The 17,111-nt window shown below is 46.9% G+C and overlaps 1 non-coding gene and 1 pseudogene across 1 annotated transcript; one reads left to right on the top strand and one right to left on the bottom strand.

The window, feature by feature from the left end:
- The first annotated feature begins 10,217 nt into the window (after positions 1–10,217).
- On the top strand, positions 10,218–10,290 carry trnar-ccg (transfer RNA arginine (anticodon CCG)). Its single transcript has one exon. It is a non-coding gene; the product is annotated as a tRNA-Arg (tRNA).
- Positions 10,291–14,665: 4,375 nt separating this feature from the next.
- On the bottom strand, positions 14,666–16,992 carry LOC130109657 (glutamine amidotransferase-like class 1 domain-containing protein 3, mitochondrial; annotated as a pseudogene).
- Positions 16,993–17,111: the final 119 nt, after the last annotated feature.

A 17,111-nucleotide genomic window follows, 5' to 3' on the forward strand; every position in this document is an offset into this window, starting at 1 on the left:
TAGTCCCACAGTGCTTCAAACTCTCTACCATTATTCCTGCAAGTCCTCAAAGATCACCTGCCTCAATGACCTGAGATCAGTTGCCCTAACATCTGTGGCCATGAAAGCATTTGAGCACATCGTTTTGTCACACAAAATGATGATTTAAGCGCATGATTTTGCCCACGACTCTGAGAGCAGGATAAGCGGCTAAGATAATGAATAAGATAATGAATTTTGTCACACTTGAAATCTTGCACCTCCCCAATGATGGACCCATATCAATTTGCCATCAAGCCAACCAGTCTGTTGAAGATGCAGTTAGCATAGCCCTGCACCATGTCCTGCAACACCTGGAATCACCAAACACCTACGCACGCATCCTGTGAATAGACTTTAGTTTCGCCTTCAACTCCATCAACCTGCTCAAACTCTTTACCGTACTCTTGGATATGAACATTGACACAGACATATGCCACTGGATTCAGAGCTTCCTGTGGAACAGGCCACAGAGGGTGAAGGTTAATAACCTAACCTCACACCCTCTTACCCTCAGTACAGGTGCTCCTCGGGGCTGTGTTCTGTCCCCCTGGCTCTTCTCACTTTACACTTCCCATTTTACATCCACGGATAGTTCTGTGAAAATAATAAAATATCCAGACGACACAACCATTGTAGGCCTCATCTCCAACAATGATGAAACTCAGTACCACACTGAAGTAGACCAAGCTGTTACTTGGTGCGCAAACAACAATCTTCTGCTAAATACAGCCAAAATCCAAGAATTCATTATTGTATTCCGAGGCATGCCGAATCCTAAAACACTCATACAAATGAACGAGACCCCATCGCCACCACCGAGTCTTTTAAATTCCTTGGAACATACATCAGCAATAACCTGAAATTGAAAATGAGCACTAAACACATCATTGCAAAAGCTCAACAATGACTTTACTTTCTTAGGCAGCTTAAAAAATACCAGATCAAACATCAACTGCTCTGAGTAAAATCGAGTCCATCATAACATCTTCTATTTACAATATGGTACAGTGGCACGGACAGTCAAACACGGAAAAAACTGCAGCGGATTGTCATCAAGGCTTCCAAAATCATAGGCAACCCACTCCCCTCAGTTGAATCTCTATGTACTAACCAGACTGTAAAGCCAGCAAAGATCATCTCCGATCCCTCACGTCCTACTCATCACCTCTTCCAGCTACTTCCCTCAGGGAGGCACTACAGGTCACTGTCCACTAAGACTAAACACTTCGCAAACAGTTTTTTGCCCCTAGCCATAAGGACTCTGAATTCCTCCCTATAGTCCTCTCCTCACGCACCATTTGCATAAACACCACCATTCGCCTAATTGTTGTGTGTGATATGTTCATTTCTGTTATTGTGTAACTGTATTGTTCGTGCTAATATGTGGAGTGTCTGTTGTTGTCCATGTATGTACTGTGCTGCAGAGTGTAAAGTGTACCAAAAACAAATTCCACCAGCCTTGCCGTGTGGCTATTAAAACAAACAATCTATCTATCTATCTATCTATCTATCTATCTATCTATCTATCTATCTATCTATCTATCTATCTATCTATCTATCTATCTATCTATCTATCTATCTATCTATCTATCTATCTATCTATCTATCTATCTATCTATCTATCTATCTATCTATCTTTTGTACTTATATTGTTCACAAATTGTACTTGTTATTGCTGATATTTTATATTTCTTATCTCCTTTATGTATGCACCAGTTTGAGGTTGATACACCTGTAATTTCGTTGTGCCTGGCACAATGACAATAAAGTTCTTGAATCTTTCATTTTGAATGAAGATATGGGAAAGATTAGTGGAAGCTAGGTTAGTAAGAGGAAGGGGGATGGGTAGCTAGCAGAAGTATGGTTTAATGTCATGCACTACAGATGCAATGTTTGCTCTGAGAGTGTTGATGGAGAAGCATAGAGAAGGTCAGAATGAGTTACATTGTGTCTTTGTGAATTTAGAGAAAGCATATGAAAGGGTGCCGAGAGATAAGATTTGGTGTTGTACGAGGAAGTCAGGAGTGGCAGAGAAGTATGTGAGAGTGGTGCAGGATATGTATGAGGGCAGTGTGACAGCGATTCGGTGTGCAGTAGGAATGGCAGATAAGTTAGAGGTGGAAGTAGGATTACATCAAGGTTCAGCTCTGAGCCCTTTCTTGTTTGCAATGGTGATATACAGGCTGATGGATGAGATTACACAGGAATCATTGTGATCGTAGAGAGAGTTGTGAGCAGGTTGAGGAGAGCCAGGAGAGGTGGAGGTATGCACTGGAGAGAAGAGTGATGAAAGTCAGTAGGAGCAAGACGTAATACATATGCGTGAAAGAGACAGAGGAAAGCAGAATGCTGAGGATGCAAGGAGTAGAGGTGGTGAAGGTGAATGAGTTTAAATACTGGAGCTCAACTGTTCAAAGTAACAGGGAGTGTGGAAGAGAGGTGAGGAAGAGAGTGCAGACAGGGTGGTATGGGTGGAGAAGAGCGTCAGGAATGGTTTGCAACATAAGGGTACCAGCAAGAGTTAAAGGGAAGGTTACAAGATGGTAGTGAGACCAGCTATGTTGTATGGTTTGGAGATGGTGGCACTGACGAAAAAACAGGAGGTGTAGCTGAGGAGTCAGAGTTTAAGCATTGGGAATGATGGTGATTGACATGATTAGAAATAAGTATATTAGAAGGCCACCTCAGGTAGGATGGTTTGGAGACAACGCAAGGGAGGCGATATTGAGATGGTTTGGACATGTGCAGAGGAGAGATGCTGGGTATATTTGATCCCAGAGTAGGGGGTTCCCTGGTGTCCTGGCAAAATTCCCAACCTGGCTCTCTCCATCTGGCCACCTAATTTATGTCCCAAGTAGATGGAATGCCCTGCCTGAGGACCTGAGAGAGGCCCCCACACTGGACACATTTAAAAGCAGGTTAAAAACCTTATGGCCTATGGGTAAATTCTTGGTGTGTGTGTGCGTGTGTGTGTGTATATTTTGCTATTTTCATATATTCTGCTCCGATTGTTGTTACTTGTAATTAATCAGTTTTGTGGCACATGTATTTATTTTACTCACTCAGTTTTAAACTTGTCTGTACCTTTATAAAATTTGTCTGTATTTATATTGTAACGTGCATGGATAAGAAGACACGCTGGCCGCTAACCGGCGAGTCTGACCCTTTAGTCGAGCGGTTAGCGACGTCTCCTGCGTTGCGGGCGATACGGGTTCGCTTCCCGGCCGCGGCTGTTCCTGTGGTTGCGTTGTCCCCCGAATTCGCTACAATATTATTTTATGCTTTTATAATGTTTTTTTTCTTATCTTTATCTTTCTTATCTTTGAATGACAGCTGCGATGATAAGGTGCTATACAAATACAGTTGCCTTGCCTTTTGCCTTGCCTTGCCTTGCCTTGCCTTGCCTTGCCTTGCCTTGCCTTGCCTTGCCTTGCCTTGCCTTACCCTTGCCTTGCCCCTTGCCTTGTCTTGCCCCTTGCCTTGCCTTACCTCGCCCCTTGCCTTGCCTTGCCTTGCTTAGCCTTGCCTTGCCTTGCCTTGCCTTGCCTTGCCTAGCCTAGCCTAGCCTAGCCTAGCCTTGCCTTGCCTAGCCTTGTCTTGTCTTGCCTTGCCTTGCCTTGCCTTGCCTTGCCCCTTGCCCTGCCCTGCCTTGCCTTACCTTGCCCCTTACCTTGCCCCTTACCTTGTCTTGACTTGCCTCGCCCCTTGACTTGCCCCTTGCCTTGCCCCTTACCTTGCCTTGCCTTGCCCCTTGCCTTGCCTTGCCTTGCCTTGCTTTGCCTTGCCTTGCCTTGCCTTACTCGCCCTTTTCCTTGCCCCGTGCCTTGCCTTGCCTTAACTTGCCTTGCCTAGCCTAGCCTAGCCTTACCTTGCCCCTTGCCTTGCCTTGCCCCTTGCCTTCCCCCTTGCCTTGCCTCTTGCCTTGCCTTGCCTTGCCTCGCCCCTTGCCTTGCCCTTTGCCTTGCCTTACTTTGCCTTTGCTTACCTTGTCTTTCCTTGCCTTGCCCCTTGCCTTGTCTTGCCCCTTGCCTTGCCTTGCCCTTGCCCCTTGCCTTGCCTTGCCTTCATCCCCCCATGTAATTGGCTTAATGACTCCTCCCCCTCAACCTCAAGCTGATGTGTGGTGAGTGTTCTGGCGCAAAATGGCTGCCTGCCCAGGTGGGTGCTACACATTGGTGGTGGTTGAAGTGAGTTACCCCCTTCATGTGAAGCGCTATGGGTGTCTAGAAAAGCGCTATATAAATGTAACGATGATGATGATGATGGTGATTATTTATTTTTTTTATTATTATTATCCGTGCTTCCTGTTCTACATCCTGTAGAGCCGGGTCCAAACTATGGACCTGAGGCACTATAGGGCAGATGTCACTTGATTGACAGTAGTCGTCGTAATATGTGGGCTGTTCCTAGTAGTGCGATCTTCTGGACTGCATGGGTGTTGATGTTGCCTGGGATACAGTTGGTGAAATTTTCCATTCCCTTCTTCATGAGTATTGTATTTAGAAATCACGTCAGGACACAGCGCTGTCGCTCGACACAACCTCTCCGTGGCATTCTTTATTTAGACTGACACAGCATCAAAGGCAGACCCGATCAAACAACCCAGAGCCCGCAGGCATCACCAATCGATCCCAGCACAATAGAACAGCACCAAATCAAATGCAGCACTGTCGATGTGTGCAGACATAACATTCCCCCCCCCCCCCCCCGGCAGGATTTCAAACATGAAAGGTTGACACAAAGTCCTCTAGGTGGCCAGGGCGTAAACGTGTGCCAACAGGTCGCGGGGCGGCCTGAGGCTGGGCAGGCCGAGGTGGGGAGGGAGATGGCAGGGGAAGCTGAGGCCCAGAAATGTCTGGGGCCCGTGTAGGAGCTGCATGAAGCCCCGGGGCGTCTCGCCATGCTGAGGGAATGGCTATGGTTGTGTCACCAGCTGTGTGTGGCGGAGCTGACACCTTCCGTAGACGACTGGAGTGCCACCGAGTGCCATCGCTGAGGAGGTAAGTGGCTGGGCCCAGCTGACGGGTGACTTGGAGAGGAGAGGACCAGTATGAAGCCATTTTATTGTCCCTGTGGGGCCTGCGGACCCTGACCCAGTCTGACACATTGATGTCTGGCACCCTGGTTCGTTTTGACTGGTCAAACCGTTGCTTCATCCACGTCTGCTGACGAGTGACTGAGGCTCTGACCCCAGAGGGAGGTGCCTGAGGTGTGGAGGGGCGGAGCCTGTCAAGGGGCATGCACAGTTCCCGGCCTAGCATGAGAGAGGCTGGGGAGACGCCTGTGGTCGAGTGCTGTGTGGCCCGATAGTGCAGAAGAGTGTGACGGATGGCCTGCGTGAAAGAGCACCCTTGGGCCATGTGTGCTCTGAGGCCGTTCTTCAGTGACTGGTGAAAACGTTCAACGCCGCCATTGGCCTGGGGGTGGTAGTACGCAGTGCTTATATGACGGATGCCCTTGCTTTCGAGACAAGCAGTGAACTCAGCAGAGACCAGCTGAGGGCCGTTGTCAGTAGTGATGGCCTTTGGGAGGCCCCAGCGAGAGAAAAGAGAGTCCAGGAAGTCGATGATGATCTGTGAGGTCACAGTGCCGGAAGTGGTGAGTTCAGGCCATTTTGAGTGTAGATCGTAGGCGACCACCATGAAGCGTTGGTGGTGGGGAACTCCATGGATCTCACCACAAATGTCCAACTGCAGGTGTTCCCAGGGCTGAGAGGCCCAGGCGAGAGGTTGCAGGGGTGGGGGAGCCTGGTGGCCAGTCTTGCCACTCACAAGGCAGGCAGAACAGTCCTTCACCAGAGCCTCAATATCTCTGTCTATCCCCGGCCACCACACCAGGTCTCGGCAGCGCTGTTTCAGTTTCACAATGCCCAGGTGGCCTTCACGCGCCGTATTCAAAACATGTGCACGGAGAGCAGCTGGGACCACTGTGCAAAACCCACGTGCCACACAGGTGTCGTTCCAGCAGGAGAGCTCCTGTCTGACTCGGGCGAACGCAGCCAGCTCCTCTGGGACCTTGTGAGGCCAGCCGTTCTGGATGTAGCTGCGGAGCTGGGAGAGGACAGGGTCCTGTTCGGAGGCTGCCCTCAGCTCCTGCAGAGAGACAGTGGCCTGGCGGGGTGTGTGTAGCATTTGGACAATGTCCTTTTCCACGCAGTCAGTGTCCGTCTGTGGAGCTGGGGTGGAGACAGAGCGAGAGAGCAGGTCGGCGACAACATTGTCTCTGCCTGGGGTGAACTGCAGGCTGAAGTTGTACTGGCGGAGGCGGTCAGACCAGCGGTGCAGCCTCAGGGGTTTGTGGCCTGTCCCAGATGTGGACAGCAGCGCTGTCAGGGCCTGGTGATCTGTCCTGAGGGTGAAGGAGCGGCCATAGAGGTAGAGGTGCCACCTTTCACAAGCCCAGATACAGGCTAACGCCTCACGCTCACCCACGGAGTACCGCTGCTCGGTCAGGTTGAGGGCACGGGAGGCGAAGGCAATGGGCTTCTCCACACCGTTCTGGGTTTGAGACAGCACGGCCCCTATCGCTGTGGCTGATGCGTCACAGGTCACAAAGGTGGAGCTGGAGATGTCGAAGTGAGCCAACACTGGTGGTGAAGTCAGTTGAGTCTTGAGATCACGCACAGCGTCACTGCATGCCTTTGACCACACCCATGGCTCGTCCTTACGCAGCAGCTGGCGCAGGGGGGCTGTGGTCGCAGAGTACTGGGGAAGAAACCTCAGGTAGTAACTTGTCATACCCAGGAAGGAGGCGACCTGGGCGGCCGAGCTGGGCTCAGGGATGGCCTGAATGGCGTCCACGTTGGATTGTAGTGGAGTTACACCGCTCGCTGACAGCCGGAACCCCACGAAGTCGATGGCTGGCACAGAGAGGACACATTTCTCAGCATTGAGAGTTAGCTTGTGCTTGGACAGGGCTGCGAAGACCATGTTAAGGTGCTTGTCGTGGATTTCACTGGTGGGCCCGTGTACCACTATATCGTCCAGATAAATGGCCACGCCCAGTATGCCAGCCAGCACGGAGACCATGATTTTCTGGAAGCAGCTAGGGGCGGAGCTGAGACCGAAAGGCATCCTGGTGTAGCGAAACACTCCTGCATGTGTCACAAAGGCTGTGAGGTTTCGGCTGCTGGGGTGGAGGGGCACCTGTAAGTACCCCTGTCTGAGGTCGAGCTTGGAGAACACCTCAGAGCCATAGAACTGAGCAGTGAGTTCTTCTGAGGTGGGCAGTGGATACTTATCAGGGACCACTGCCTTATTTACTGCACGTAGATCGACGCAGACACGCAGGCCCCCCGACTTCTTCTTAGCCACCACGAGGTTTGAGACCCAAGGTGACGCGTCCACCGGTTCAATGATGCCAGCTTCCAGCAGTTGTTGCAGCTCGGCGGAGACCCCATCACGGAGAGCCAACGGGATGCGGCACAGTGGTTGGATGACAGATTTCACAGCAGGGTTGAGGAGAGGTTGATGGGTGAAGGCGGAGAGGCAGCCCAGCCCCATAAACAGCGATGGCCACTTCTGCTGCCAAGGTGTGGCGACAGTCAGGATTGCTGCCCCCCTTGTGTCTAAGAGGGAGAACCCCAGAGCGGAGAACAGGTCCAGGCCCATCAGGTTGGCCCCACGGCGTGCCACATGAAAAACTGCATTGGGCACCAGCTTGGTTCCATAGCGGACAGTCAGTTGGAGAGAGCCAACCAGATCGATTTTGGAGTCACCATACCCACAGAGGACAGCTGAGGGTGCGGAGTGGCAGTGAACCGAAAAATTGACTGTAGGTATCAACATTCAGGAGAGACACACTTGCACCGGTGTCCAACAGCAGGGGGATGCACACATCATTAATGTTGACTGTGCATGATTTGAATGACACTGGCCCAGAGCTCACCTTGTGAATGACGGCGGTTGAAGACTGGGGGGTGTGGCCCTCTGACCCAGCCGGGGAAGATCGACAGACGTTGGCAAAGTGATTGTGCTTACCGCAGCTACGGCATGTCTGGCCACGGGCAGGGCAGTTCTGAGCCCTTGAAACATGAGACCGAGACCCACAGTTACCACAGGACTGTTGAGGGCGGGGCCGAGAACGCCGTCGTTGCAGTTGCAAGACGTCCCCAGTGGAGTCGGCGCTCGCCTCGCTCTGGTTGGGTTGCGTCCCGAGGGGCAGCCGTGAGTAGAGGGAGGAGTCGTTGGCAGCTTGACTGGAGGTGGCCACTTGCTGTGTATTTAGCATAGCAGCACACTCAGCTGCTCCCTCAACCTGTAGTGCGATGGTAATTGCTGTGGACAGCAGCAGATCGTCTTTTTCCAGCAGGAGAGTCTCACGCACCTTTGCGTTGTTGGTGTGTTCGATTAGCTGGTCGCGAACCATCTCGTCCTGAAGCGCGCCAAACTTGCATGAGCTAGCTAGCCCTCGCAAATTAGCTACGTACTGCCGCACAGACTCACCAGGCAGTTGGTGTCGCTGACGGAATATAAATCGCCGAAGGAGGGCACTCTGTGGAGCAGCGAAATGGGTGCTCATAAGTCCCACAGCTTCGGCAAAGCTTGTGACGTTCCCCAGAGACCCGAGCACACGATGACCCTCTGCTCCCAAGCAGTGTAGCAACAGAGCCGTCTTCCTAGCCTGGCTCACGTCGTCGAGCCCTGAGGCGATGATGTAATTTTCAAAACTATGTAGCCAGCGAGTCCATGGTACCGGAGGCTCGCCAGGTAATGCCAGGAAGGGGGCAGGTGGTGGGAGGGAGATATCAGCCATCCTCGTCGCCAATGTTGTATTTAGAAATCACGTCAGGACACAGCGCTGTCGCTCGACACAACCTCTCCGTGGCATTCTTTATTTAGACTGACACAGCATCAAAGGCAGACCCGATCAAACAACCCAGAGCCCGCAGGCATCACCAATCGATCCCAGCACAATAGAACAGCACCAAATCAAATGCAGCACTGTCGATGTGTGCATACATAACAATGAGTCCTAGAGCTCCGATGACCACTGCTGTTGTTTCAGTCTTTATACCCCACATCCTGTTGATTTCAATCTCCAGGTCTTTGTACTTAGTCAGTTTCTCTGTGACTTTCACTAAGGTTTTTTTCCCGGATGGTATTGCCATGTCGATGAGCATGCACCTCTTTTCCTTCCTGTCCCTGATAACGATGTCGGGCTTGTTGGCGTTTATCTCTCTGTCAGTGTGAATGGGCATGTCCCAGGGGATGGTCACATCATTGTTCTCAGTGACCGTTTTTGGATAATATTCGTACCACTTCTCAGTCGTCTTGATCTTGTAATTCCTGCAGATCTTCCAGTGCAGGTATGCTGCTGCCTTGTTGTGCCTGTATATGTACTCGGTCTTTGCCAGTTCCAGGCACTCTGAGACAGTGTGGTCGATGATTTCTTCGTGCATTCCACAGATTCTGCATTTTGGGTCTGTTCCATCTTTGATGATGTGATGGTGATAGGATCTGATTGCCAGGCTCTGGTCTTGTGCAGCAATTGGGCCCTTTATTATTATTATTATTATTATATTGGGAGAAGGATGCTGAAGATGGAGCTGCCAGGCAAGAGGAAAAGAGGAAGGCCAAAGAGAATTCTGGATGTTGTGAGGGAGGGCATGCAGGTGGTTTGCGTGACAGAAGAAGATGAAGAGGACAGGAAGAGAGGAGACAGATGATCTTTGGATGTTGTGAGGGAGGGCATGCAGGTGGTTGGCGTGACAGAAGAAGATGCAGAGGACAGGAAGAGATGGAGACATGATCTTTGGATGTTGTGAGGGAAGGCATGCAGGTGGTTGGCGTGACAGAAGAAGATGCAGAGGACAGGAAGAGATGGAGACAGATGATCTTTGATATCCCTGTATCAAAGAATATGCAAGGAGGATTTAGACTTTCACAATAGATGTAAAATGGATTTTATGTATGTTTTATGCAACATCATGTGAAATATATTAAGGTAAGAATCTACATGTATGTCTGAGTTGTTAACCTCACCTGGAATGATGGCGGCAGCAAAAGCTGCAAAATCTATCTTGGCTAGATCAGTCACATCCCCTCTGGTGATACTGGCGATTTCTCGCAGGATGTTGCATTTTTCTTTTGTGGGGTTTCCTTCACAGTGATTCACAACATGTTTCTAATTTGCAGTGGGAGCAACCTTTGGAACCTGACAGGGTCAAGGAAGAGGATTCAACACCAAACAATGCAGATCCAGTGGCCTAATGGATAAGGCACCAGCCTCCGGAGCTGGGGATTGTGGGTTCAAGTCCCACCTGGATTATGTGGAATATAGCCAATAAATGTCTTAACATCAAGCAGGAAATTGGAAAATCATGGTCACAAACTTGAAACTACAGATGTCTGTAACGGTGAGATCAGTCTTCAATCATTATTGTGGGCTGGTTTTACACCTTCAACTAGGCAGGAGAGAACCAGAAACCGGCAACTGTAACATGGCAATGTAAACAGAGTTTGGGATCTTGGCAGAGTAAACGATGACTTTGGAGATCAAGAATAAGAAGAGAATTAAGGCAGAGCTAAGGATCTAATGGTGAAAATTAAGGGACTGTTGTGAGCAGTTAAGACAGGCACTGAGGGGTAGCGAAAAGTTGCAGGATAGATTGGCAACTACTGCAGAAATAGTGAGTGAGACAGCTAGGAAGCTACTTGGTTTGTCATCTAGATGGAGGAAGGAAGACAACGAGACTTGGTGGTGGAATGAGGAAGTATAGGGAATTATATGGAGGAAGAGGTTGGCGAAGAAGGGGGATAGTCAGAGAGATAAATGTCTTTTTGTATGCAGAAGGAGCAAACATTTGCACCTGCCTGGGTGAAGAAGGAGGATTCATCAACAAACAATGCAAATCCAGTGGCCTAATGGATAAGGCACCAACATCCGTAGCTGGGGGTTGTGGGTTCAAGTCCCACCTCGATTAAGTAGAACGTGGCAAATAAATGTGATAACGTCAAATATAAACTTGGATTCATGTTCACAAAATGAAAGCTACTCATGTATGTGATGATGATATTGGCCTTAAATTGTTATTGTTTGCTTTACTGCTGGTTTCACAGCTTCAACTACTGGGCAGGAGAGGATTAAACCATGGCCCTCCAGGGCACCTGGTTGGTAACCACAGCTGTAATGTGGCAATGTAAACAGTTTGGGAACATCGCTGCATGAATTCTGTGATACTCCTGTGTGCAGGAAGTGAGTTGTACCATTTAAAGGAGACATGAATCTGTGGGATGCTGCTCTTGTAAGAGTGGAGGACAAGCTATATGTGTGTGGCCTTACCATTGCTCCAGCATGGCACAGGTGGACCAGAACAGTTGATGCCTCATGGATTTCTGTGCCATCTTATAAACCCCACAGCCTGAGAGAATAACTGTCTCAGATGTCTATGAGTTCACCTTATCCTTACCTTTTTTTATTCTCTGAACAGGATTTTGATGGTCCTTGGGCTAACAAATGTAACTTTGAATTTGTTTCAATACATCCATGATGGACCTCTTGTTCATGCCACTGGTACCAACACATCTCAGACAAGACACGTCTTTTTGCATACAGTGGGAGAAAACATTTACACCTGCCAAGGTCAAGAAGGAGGATTCATCAGCAAACAATGCAAATCCAGTGGCCTAATGGGTAAGCCTCCAGAGTTCGGAATTGTGGGTTTGAGCCCCACCTGGATTATATAGAATATGACAAATAAATGCAATTACATTAAGTAGTTACTTTGGTTGACGCTCACAAAATACAAACGAATGTGATGTAAGTGTAAAATTATCATTACTGTGGGTTCGACTGCTGGTTTCACACTTTCAACTACTAGGCAGAAGAAGATTAAACCATAGCTCTCCAGGACACCTTGTTGGTAACCACAGCTGTAATTTGGCAACATATACAGTTTGGGAACGTAGCAGCGTGAACTCTGTGATACTCCCGTGTGCAGGAAGTGAATCGCCAAGCTTCGAGTTTCGATGGTGACCACACTATTTAAAGGTACCATTTGAAGTAGGCATGGCTCTGTGCGATGCTACTCTATTAGGAGTGGAGGACAAGCTATGTGCATGGCCTTGCCTTTGCTCAAGTATGGCCCAAGTGAATCAAAACTGCGGATACCTCATGGATTTCTGTGCCGTCATATACCCCACAGCCTGAGAGAATAACTGTGACATGCTTCAACATGGTTTCTGTGACACACACACACACACACACACACACACACACACACACACACACACACACACACACACACACACACACACACACACACACACACACACACACACACACACACACACACACACACACACACACACACACACACACACACACACACAAAACACAGAAGCCTGCAGTCTTTCCAAGTGCCAAAGTTTGGAATGCATACAAGACAATCGTACCCAGAGCATCAGTGAAAATAGGTGGGTGGGGGGTATGGTTGGCACTGAGATTTTTTTAATTTAAGTTTGATATCTTAAAGTAAATTTCCTGTCTCATTGTCATCAGTGGCTGGACATACAGGTATGTCTATGAGTTCACCTTATCCTTACCTTTTTTTATTCTTTGAGAAGAGTTTTGGTTGTCCTTAGCCTCACAGATTTAATTTTGAATTTGTTTCAGTAGATCCATGATGGACATCTGTGATATTGCCCCCGACCACACAGCTCCCAGGATCACTGGGACACCCAGACTCCTCCACCACATTAAGGTGGCGATTTTCGGAGAGGGGTCCTTCGGCTCACAAATTTTCAATAGTTCCATGCTGTACCTCTGGTTCATGCCAGTGATCCCAACACATCCCAGAGAGGGCACTGTGATTTTGTGTTACATTATGTCTTCACTTGTTTATACGCCAAATCGGTAAAAAGAAACTGAATAAAAACGCACGTTCTTTATGGTCTATCCATCTGTCCATTATCCAAAATGCTTATCCTGCTCCCAGGGTCGCAGGGATGCTGGAGCCTATTCCTGCAGTCATTGGGCAGCAGACGGGGAGACACCCTGGACAGGCAGCCAGGCCATCACAAGGCCCTATATGGTCCATGATTTCTATAATTTCACTACCTCTTACATTATTACTGTCTTCGTAATAGGACACTGAGTGTCCCAGAAGGTTCCAAAGGACAGACTTTTTTTTTCAAGACATCACAGATGAGTGACGAAACGTTTCTGTCAATAAACGTGGTGTCCAGATGAACTAATTCAACTTTCTTTGAATTCCAAAAGACCGTTGTGGTCAGTGGAAGAGACCAGTTAAATCATTTGTGCAACAACAGTCCATGAGTGTTAGCTTGCTTCCCCCTCCTACTGGGGCTGTCACGACTATTTTCAGAAACATCTGTATTGGAATTCTTTGAATCTGGGTAGTTTTTGCTTATGAAAATAGGGATGTTCATTTAAATTATGTTAAAATTCTAATTAAACTTTAGCATTTTCTTGTGACTGATGTAATGTCTTTAAATGTATCAGCAGTGAATGGGCAAAAAAATAATACAGTGTAGAGGAGCTCAAGCAGGAGTCGTGACAACTTTCTCTTTCGGCTACACAACGTGCACCATTTATTCCTTCCACCATTACAACAACAACAAAAAACCCGCGCAGCGGAAGTGTGTCACTGTAAACCCGAACCGAGGAAACAGCAGCTGTAAACTAACATTCCTACTAGCTCAATAAGGGGAATTATGTAGCCCCATAACCACTACAACAGCTTAGTTTAAACGTATGCTCCAAGCGTATACTGACTCATATACTGATTTTAGTGGGGGCTCAGGGTTGGGGTTTTTTTATGTTTTCATATGGATATAAAGCTTTACAAATAAACTGACTACTTTTTTGATGAGGAATCCCCTGAAACTCAATATGCTTTCCCTCTCTTGAGTCTAGTGAAAATCATACCACTGCCAGTGATCACAGTGATAAGATATAAAATAAAAAAAGAAAAGAAATAAAAGGAAAAATGAAAAAGCTAAAATGTATAAGAGAGCACTGTACTGTAAGAGTATCTGGGGATACGAGTTTTTTGGGGTTTTTTTCTTGGTAAGAGATGGAAAAATTGGTTAAAGTAGCTTGAATTCTTGAGATAAATCATATTCTTCTTTCATTTAATATCCACATGCAAGCGAAACCTGTAACCTCTCGTACACACAATTTACTAACACACACTGTGCTGCGTATACAAGTCAAAGTTCTCCTCAGCCACCAAGATTTTATTTATATCTATCTAGTTTGTGAGTTTCATCACACACTTTACCTGTTGCTTTTATTTCCCTGGTTTGTGTTTTCCCAGTCCAGGGTTTGTGTTTAAAACGTTACATTGATAAATATACGTCACACTAAGCAAAATACTTAACAATGTGAAAAGCAAATTGTAGAATTTGATGCCAAATACAGTATGTACTAAACGCCATCATATTAGTAATGGTGGTCGGTGTATATATGTGTATGTGTGTTTATATGTATGTATGTGTTTTTTTTTTCAGGAGGGCAAAAAAATGAACAAAAATACTCCAAAGCAAGAGTCTTGGAATAATTAATGGTCCATTAAAAACGTTGACACACATGTGCAGTACAACATCTCCTGAAATGCATCAGCTGAATGTGATTTTGAGGCAAATTTTCAGTATCAAAAACAGTCATAAGGGATGGCATTTCACATCCCTTGAGCCAGTTTCAGCACCTCTGTTACCATGACACTTATTCCATCAAAAACTTAATGAAAGAGAGCATAGCACATAAAAGCACTGGTGGTGACCAGTTTATTTTTGAACATCGACATATGTGCTTCCCCAACGTTTTTATTCACATGTTTGCAGCCCACCTCCTTCATGGTGGCAGCAGTCTTGGCATGGGGCCATCTGGGAAAGAGATGAGAAAAGGAGAGTTAGAACTGTAAATTACAGTTTTCCAACGCGGAGTCTCAAATGATGTTGACCATTTCTCATATAGAAACACACATTTCACATTCTTCGTCCTGGCCCACGGTGAGCTCACAGCCAGGCAGTGCTTTGGCAGCAAGCAGTGGAGATACAGCACAAGCCCAGGGCGTTTCCAGGATTTGAGAACGTCTGGGGTTTAGCCTGGACTTCTATAGGGGGGTCCGGGGGATCCTTGCTCGGAAATTTCTTTGATTAACAAGCTCTATTTTGATGCTTTTTTATGCACTCTTGACACCTAATTTACATTAAAAGTTCACATCTTAATCATTGAAAAATTGAAAAGCTGACCTCAAAAGTTGTTGTTTACTCTCCAGATTAATTATGAATTGTGACGTTAGAAATATTAGTAGTTGTTAGTAATTAGTATTAGCATTGAATAGAAGCAGAATACTTCACAACTGCTGTCGTCAAACATTTATTGACATGCTACAGTACCAGACTAGAGGGGAAAAAAGTTAAATGTATTTATGTTAATATAAGTTATTGGAATATTAAATTTTCTTTCACACACACAAACACACACACACACACACACACACACACACACACACACACACACACACACACACACACACACACACACAGAGTTAGCTTTGAGACCTGCATTGACTTTGACATGCTGTTATGCTACGAAGACTATCAGACATTCACACACTTTAGATTTTTTGTCGAGCTTCACATAGGCTTGAATTTAAAATTATATTCGGGGTTACACTCAAAAGGTTTGGGGTTAAACCCTGGCAAAATGGTCCGGCGACACCGATGGCACAAGCCCAGGGGCTTCCCAGCCTTCGTAAAATACCTAGATTAGTTTCTCCACTTGGTGCTGGATGCTGAACTCCTTCCCCTTCACTGCCCAGTCACTCAGCATGTCAGCCACACCAAATCCATCTGTAACAAAGAATATGCCAGGAGGATTTAAACTTTCACAAACACTGATGTATGGTATTAAATGATTTTATGCAGGTTTTATGGAACATCATGTGAAATATATTAAGGTAAAAATCTACATCTATGCCTGAGTTGTTAACCTCACAAGGAATGATGGCGGCATCAAAAGCTGCAAAATCTATCTTGGCCAGATCAGTCACATCCCCTCTGGTGTTACGGGCACTTTGTTGCAGGATGTTACGTTTTTCTTTTGTGGGTTTTCCTTCACAATGATTCACAAAATGCATCTGATCTGCAGTGGGGGAAAGTATTTGCACCTGCCAGGCTCAACGAACAGGATTCATCAGTGAACATTGCAAATCCAGTGGTTTCACACCTTCAACTACTCGGCAGGAGAGGATTAAACCATGGTCCTCCATGGCATCTGGTTGGTAACCACAGCTGTAATGTGACAACATAAACAGTTTGGGAACTTCACAGCACGAACTCTGTGATATTCCCATGTGCAAGACATGAGTCGAGATTTAAGTTGTGATCAGCCACATCCCCTCTGGCATTATGGGCACTTTCTTGCAGGATGTCGTGTTTTTCTCTTGCGGGTTTTCCTTCACAGTGATTCACAACATGCATCTGATCTGCAGTGGGAGCAAACATTTACACCTGCAAGGGTCAAGAAAAAAGATTCATCAGTGAACAATGCCGACCCAGTGGCTAAATGAATAAGGCACCAGCCTCCTGAGCTGTGGATTCAAGTCCCATTTGGGTTATGTGTAATGTGCCCAATAAATGTGAACTTTGGTTCATGCTCACGAAGTGAAAAATACAAACATCTGTGATGCTAATATTAGCCTTAAAACATCATTGTGGGCTCTTTTGGTTTCACACCTTCAGGTTGACAGGAGAGGACTAAACTATAGCCCTCCATTGTGAATGATTTGTTACCACGGCTGTAACGTGGCAATATAAACAAAGTTTTGGATCTTGGCAGAGGAGACTCTGTGGGACTCATGCAAGAAAGGAGTCGTCTATGAGAGGCGGGTATACCTGCAGTCAGTTTAGACTGAAAACGTCACTTAGTTGAGTGATGAAACATATCTGCCATAAACGTTGTATCCAGACGAACAGATTCACCCTTCTTTGAACTACACATGTTGCTTACACTTCCCTGGTTTGTTTTTTTCCCAGTCCAGGGTTTTATTTTAAAACATGACATTGATAAATATACTTCACACTAAAGAAAAGTACTTAATCTTAAAAGCAAATTGCAGG

The sequence above is a fragment of the Lampris incognitus genome, chromosome 1 (assembly GCF_029633865.1).
Source record: "Lampris incognitus isolate fLamInc1 chromosome 1, fLamInc1.hap2, whole genome shotgun sequence".
In the NCBI taxonomy this organism is placed as follows: domain Eukaryota; kingdom Metazoa; phylum Chordata; class Actinopteri; order Lampriformes; family Lampridae; genus Lampris; species Lampris incognitus.